The 5,579-nt window shown below is 39.9% G+C and overlaps 1 pseudogene; it reads left to right on the top strand.

The window, feature by feature from the left end:
* Positions 1-2,353: 2,353 nt before the first annotated feature.
* On the top strand, positions 2,354-2,467 carry LOC123595596 (annotated as a pseudogene).
* The last annotated feature ends 3,112 nt before the right edge of the window (positions 2,468-5,579 follow it).

The following is a 5,579-nucleotide window of genomic DNA, read 5'->3' as shown; positions in this document are numbered from 1 at the left end:
TGAGGCTTACTCCTTGTAACAGAACCAAATAATAACAGTAACTATTTGTGAAGTGGCTACATGCCAGGTTTTTCATTCATCATTTTATTTATTGCCACAAACAAGCCTCTGATGTAACTACTATTATCTCCACTTAAAAACAAAACTAAGGCACGGGGACAGTGAAGGACTTGTCCAAGGAGACATGTCAATGATTGTGTCATTCTGATTGCAGTTCCCGTGTCCTGCTACTTTCTCAGTTTACTTGTTAACATTCCAGCAAGTTTTACAAGCTTCAAAAAAGGCATGCACAAATCTAAAGGGGTTTCAAATGTCCGTCTTTACACTACCATGTCATCTATGCTCTCTGCACCTGTGATATATCAAATGCACACTTGCACAGAATATCGTTTGCATGAGAAAAGGACACGGAGCTTACAGTCAGAGAACCGGTTCAGTCTTCATGATATTGAGAGTCAGATCAGTTACAATGGCCAGATTCAGAGTCTCCTTAGAGGGGCGCCTAGGAGGCTCAGTTGGTTGAGTGTCCAAGTCTTAATTTCGACTCAGGTCATGGGATCAAGCCCTGCATTGGGCTCATGCTGGGCGTGGAGTCTGCTCAAGATTCTCTCTCCCTCTTTCTATGCCCTTCTCCCCCACTGGCACACAGACACGCACACACACTCTGTCTCTCAAATAAATTTTAAAAAGTAAAATAAATAAAAAGTCTCCTTAGAGTTGGAATTCTAGAGAAATTTATAGAAAATAGTTTTATACAAGGTCCAAAATATCAAATCAGTGTTTAAAAAAATTGACTTACATAATAGAGTCCACATGCCAAGGCCTCTGGAATATTAAAGCCTAATTGAAGTTTGGTGCAATAATTTTAAAGGGAGCACTGAATGTCTTATTCATCTCAAATTTGCTTTACTTAAGACTCAGATGACATTTCGGCGTAAAACATATTCTAGGCTAGTTTTCCATAAAAATGACTTTGTAATGTGAGTAATAAAACTAATTGTATATTTTGAATTCCTGGTGAACCTTGACTGGAAAACAAAATTCACATAAGCTGTACATTTTGCTGTTAACCATATTATGAAATGTATTAGTTTCTTGATCACTTAAGTGTTCCCATTCCAGTAAGTGAATCTTGCAAACAGTGTTGTTTGGTTTTATCATGTTTGGAAAATGGCTTTTTGGTCTCTATAACTTTTTGTTTTTGAAGAAGGCCTGGTAAAGAGAATTGAGCTACAGTAAATGCTCATTAGTTTTCAGTTCTCCCAGGAATCATGGCTAGAGATATACTTCCTCTTTACTCAAATCTGTAATTAATGTTTATAAGATGTCATGCTGATGTTATTTTTAAAAAACAGAATCTTGTGAAGAGAATACCGTGTGAGTATGTGATTAATGGATCATGAAAAAATTAGCTTGTTCACCAAATTAAAAGTTACTGGTTTAGATTACTCTTTATTAAACTTGTCTTGCATGTAGTAAAATCTAGACTAAACTTGGCAAGTTTGGGTTCAAAAGTAACTGAAAATGATTTTCATATCTCATTTTTTAGAGGTTGACATTTACGACAAATATGATATTTTAGGGATGCTCGGGGACATTGAGGCTTCCACCCCCAATCTTACTCTGTCTATGCGCACAATACTCCCCAATGAGAATTCACATTCAGAAGGATGATTCTGAGGTATTGCCACAGCTTGTTTCATGCCACCCAAAAGATTAGATTTTCAACATCACTGTTGTGTGGATTGTATGGTAATGACTGGATTGTATGGTAATGATTTTCTTTGATAGACCTCAAAAGAGTTGCCATATTCTTTATTGTAGTGGCAAATCTCTCTCTCTGGCCCAGGCCTGGCCCAGTGAAATATCGTGTCTCCCCACCAAACAGAATCATTCCTTGTTCTTGCTACCTGAACATGGGGAGAAAGCAACCTGAGTGGAAAGGAAGCAGCCGAAACCTGCCTGGGGTGACATCTTTCCCACCCCATGGAGAGGATGATGTACAATAACAATGTGTGAAACTAACTTATAAAGAGAAGCAGAAACAAGTTGAAATCCCAATGGGTAAAGCGTCTTGGTAGTGATGTTCCCTGATTTTTCGGATTCTGCGGCTTTTGCTTAGGTTCATTGAGCTACCTGGCTATCAAGGGCAATAGTTGTTTTTTCTCGAAGTTGGTTTCAGATGGGTTTTTGCCGCTTGCAACCAGGAGTCCTAATGAATGTAATAGTCAACATACTGAATACCTGCTGACAGGGCCACTATTTTTGTATGTAGCAAAAGCAGGAAAGCGAGCCAAATTATTTTGGACGTTTGAAATACGTTTGTTATGACGTTTGAAATGTAGAGGATTGTAGCTTTGTACAGGGGCAGGATCGTAGTCAATGAGGCTTATCTGAGCTGTGATTATTGCTAATTGAAAACTTTTCCCGATATCCCACTGTGACGATGTGAAATATAAAAGATTGTACCAAAGGTGGTACTGGCGTGGTGCAAGGTTGTCCACAAACAAGCCTTATACCAAATTTAATTTTTCATTGTATGGGTGTGCAATTAAAGTTTAATAGCAAATAATTATTATGTATAATGATAAATCACACCCCCAGTTCGCACATGGTTTTCTGAGCGTGGCACGCACAAGCCTGGCTTGTGCATACGGTCTCATGAATGTTGGTTTGTTGCATGAAGAGGCTAGAGAGGATGGAGAAAGACGTGAAAATGTTAAATTCTTCTGCTTTTCTTTACTCAGCACTTGGTTTCCATTGGAGGAAAATAGTGTATCTGATTCTCAATCAGATTCTCAATCACTAGCACCCAGCCAGGAAGGGTTGTAATTAAACCTGAGGAGTTTGCACAGACAAGATATGATTTACTTAGGGACTATATAAACATGTGGCTGAAAAGAGGTTGGGTTCTAATTTAAGAGATTGTAAGACCTGAAGCCCTAATTCTTTTTTAAAAAATATCTTATTTTTAACTAATCTCTACACCAAATGTGGGGCTTGAACCCATAACCCCGAGATCAAGAGTCACACGCTCCTCTGACTGAGCCACCCAGGTGTCCCACACACCTTTATTTTTATTTTTAGAGGGAGAGTACGAGTGCGAGGTGGGGAGAGGGGCAGAGTTGGAGAGAGAGATGATCTTAAGCAGGCTCCATGCTTAGCACGGAGTCCTACGCAGGACTTGATCTCACGACCCTGGAATCATGACCTGAGTGGAAATCGACTTGGATGCTGAACCGACTGAGCCACCCAGGCACCGCAGCAATCCTAATTCTTAATGGTAGTACTCCCCCAGAGTCCCATCTCAATCCTACTGAGGGGGCCAGCTGTAACCTGCAAAATCAGGAATCCCACACCTTTGTCTCTACTCCAGACACTCTGCTCACAGTGTCAGACCCTGGTCTTCAAACTACCTGCTTGTCTTGTACCCATGGAATACCCAAAATACCTCAAATGCGGTGAGTCCAAAATGAAACTCATCACCTTTCTCCCTAAACTTGCTGCTGTGTCTCAGTAAATTTCAATGGCTAAATCATTATACATTCTATCGTTCATGTCATATGTCTGGATAACACCTATTCACTTTTCTTCCTCACTTTCACCATTCAATCAGTTCTTCCTAAACAACTCTAAAAATTTGTGGTCATCTTTCACACCCCCTTTCTCTCTGCCCTCTCACTAATCCTGCACCAAGTTCTGTCACCTAAACACTTGTCCAACTTATTTTATTTTTTTCCATCTCTGCTATTGCCACAGTGGTCTGAGCCACTGCTACCCCTCTCCTGGATCAGCATGGTAACCTCGTAACCGGATGCCTTGCTTCTAGTCTGGACTCTGTACAGTCTTTTCTCCATGGTGCAGATGAGATGGGGTGTTTAATATGTAAATCTGCCATGATACTCCATTGTTTTTGATCTCTCAGGGGCTTCCCTTTGCTCTTAGAAAAAAATGACATGGTTCACAAGACTCTGTGTCGTCTGGATATGGTCTTTCTCATGGTACTCTACTCCTTTCTTACATTATGTATGCTGTTCTTGTCCCTGTTCCTTTAACATCCTATCACAATGTTCTTTAGTCACCCTTTTTTTTTTATCGAAGTGTAAATAACATACAGTGCTATATTAGTTTTAGGTATACAATGTAATGGTTCAACAATTCCGTACATTACTTGATAAGGGGTTAATATCCAGAATATACAAGGAACTTACACAGCTCAGCACCAGGGAAAAAATACAATTGAAAATGTGCCGAGGACGGGGCACCTGGGTGGCTCAGTTGGTCGAGCATCTGACTCTTGATTTCAGCTCAAGTCATGATCCCAGGGTCATGGGATCAAGCCCTGCATTGGGCTCTGCACTGAGTGTGGAGCCTGCTTAAAATTCTGCCTTACTCTACCTCTCTCCTCTGCCCTGCCCCTCTCCCCTGCTCGTGCTCTCACGCTCTCTCTGTCACAAAACAAAGCAAAACGTAATGAGATATCACCTCACACCTGTCAGAATGGCTAATATCAACAACATAAGAAACAAGTGTTGGCGAGAATGTGGAGACAAAGGCACCCTGATGCACTGTTGGTGGAAATGCAAACTGGTGCAGCCGCTGTGGAAGACACCATGGAGGTTCCTGAAACAATTAAAGCTAGAGCTACCATATGATCCATTGATTCCACTACTGAGGATCCCCCTGCCCCCACACACAAATGAAAACATTAATTCCTTCACCCCTTTGCCTGGTTGCCAGGTTGGTCTTCCCAGAGCTCAGGAGTAGGCTCAGGTGCTCATTATATGTCCACTGGTCCCTTCGTTTTATCTTAGTGTTCATCTGAGATTATCATTATACATTCATTTGTATAGTGATTTGTCTCTCACTAAATTGTATCTTCTTTTTTTTTTTTTTTAAATTGTACCTTCTATGAGATGTAGGTCTTTTCTTTTACAGCGTATTCCTAGAGCCTTCCAGTTTTCCACTCACTTGACATAATGGTGATTCAGTATATTTGAAATAGGACTATTAATGCTTTACAGCATGTGTAATAGGCATTAAGTAGGCTTGGGGGACCAGTGGGTAAACCTGATAAGCATCATTTATAATATAGTTTCATTTAGAAAATATTGTTTAAGAACCACCAAACTGTAAATGAGTTTCTGAGACCGCCCAGTAAAAAAATTAGAAACTCTTAAATTATAGCTATTCAATACACCTGTTATTAACTTTTGTCTTAGTAATACAACAACATACAGACTATATTATAAGAAAGTGTTTAGAAATGAATAGATATTTAGGCAAAAGGCTTATATGTCATTTATGAATGCCTCTTACCCTTTATGTTAGAGCTACATAGGAGAACAGGGACTAGATCTATTTTTACTTACCAGTACCTTGTGCCCCGTGCAACGTCTGTGACAGAAGAAAACTTCAGTAAGTTTTTGTTGATGAATGAATGATGCTGTTTTGTTTGCTTACTTTTGGCCTTTTATTCCTGATGCAATATTTCTACTTCTACATCCCTTTTGCTTAATTAACTTATATTTGTCTTTTAAGCTTCAGTTCAGGCACCAGCTCTCATGCAGTCTTCACAG

Source organism: Leopardus geoffroyi, chromosome X (genome assembly GCF_018350155.1).
Source record: "Leopardus geoffroyi isolate Oge1 chromosome X, O.geoffroyi_Oge1_pat1.0, whole genome shotgun sequence".
NCBI classification, from domain to species: domain Eukaryota; kingdom Metazoa; phylum Chordata; class Mammalia; order Carnivora; family Felidae; genus Leopardus; species Leopardus geoffroyi.
The sequence above is the reverse complement of the archived record's forward strand: the minus strand, read 5'-3'. Positions and strand labels throughout refer to the sequence as shown.